The sequence below is a fragment of the Notothenia coriiceps genome, unplaced genomic scaffold, assembly GCF_000735185.1.
Source record: "Notothenia coriiceps isolate Sejong01 unplaced genomic scaffold, NC01 NC01_scaffold00034473, whole genome shotgun sequence".
In the NCBI taxonomy this organism is placed as follows: Eukaryota; Metazoa; Chordata; class Actinopteri; order Perciformes; family Nototheniidae; genus Notothenia; species Notothenia coriiceps.
The window spans coordinates 57,378-57,812 of NW_011367174.1; the positions used below are offsets into that span (position 1 = coordinate 57,378).

At 50.8% G+C, this 435-nt stretch overlaps 1 protein-coding gene and 1 long non-coding RNA gene across 6 annotated transcripts in view; both read right to left on the bottom strand.

Annotated features, from left to right (window-relative positions):
- mast4 (microtubule associated serine/threonine kinase family member 4) overlaps positions 1–435 on the bottom strand; it is a 58,662-nt gene that overhangs the window by 37,418 nt on the left and 20,809 nt on the right. The gene's annotated exons all lie outside the window — the stretch shown is intronic.
- LOC104962215 (uncharacterized) overlaps positions 363–435 on the bottom strand; it is a 958-nt gene continuing 885 nt past the window's right edge. The window contains exon 3 of the long non-coding RNA XR_800183.1: positions 363–373. This is a non-coding gene — a long non-coding RNA (uncharacterized lncRNA). The remainder of the gene's footprint in view (positions 374–435) is intronic.

A 435-nucleotide genomic window follows, 5' to 3' on the forward strand; every position in this document is an offset into this window, starting at 1 on the left:
GACATGTGCAATATACAAGGCGCGAAGCCGTCAGTCCATAGTGACGAAGTTACCTTCGTCACATTTCCTCCTTCCTCTCCCGAAAGAGAACAGTACCTCATTACTGGGACACTTATGGATCTTAGACATTTTTTTTCTTTGGCCATGTGTCTCCACTCCGCCCGGTGTTTCTGCGTCTCTTTCTTCTGGAGACGTTTCTTCTTTTGGCCCGACGCGAGCAGAGAGGCGTCTGCGTCTGTTGTCTCCGGCTCCTTTTCTGTCTCTGCATCGCCCCCTGCTGGTTGGTCCTCAGACTGCACCTCCTCCTGACCGTCCACCTTCTTCTTTTCCTCCGCTGTCGTTTCAGCTGGACTCACGAGACCCTCCTCTTCTCCTGCATCCGGCTCCATTTTACTTTTCTTAACCTTCTTCTTCTTCTTCTTCTTCTTCTTCTTC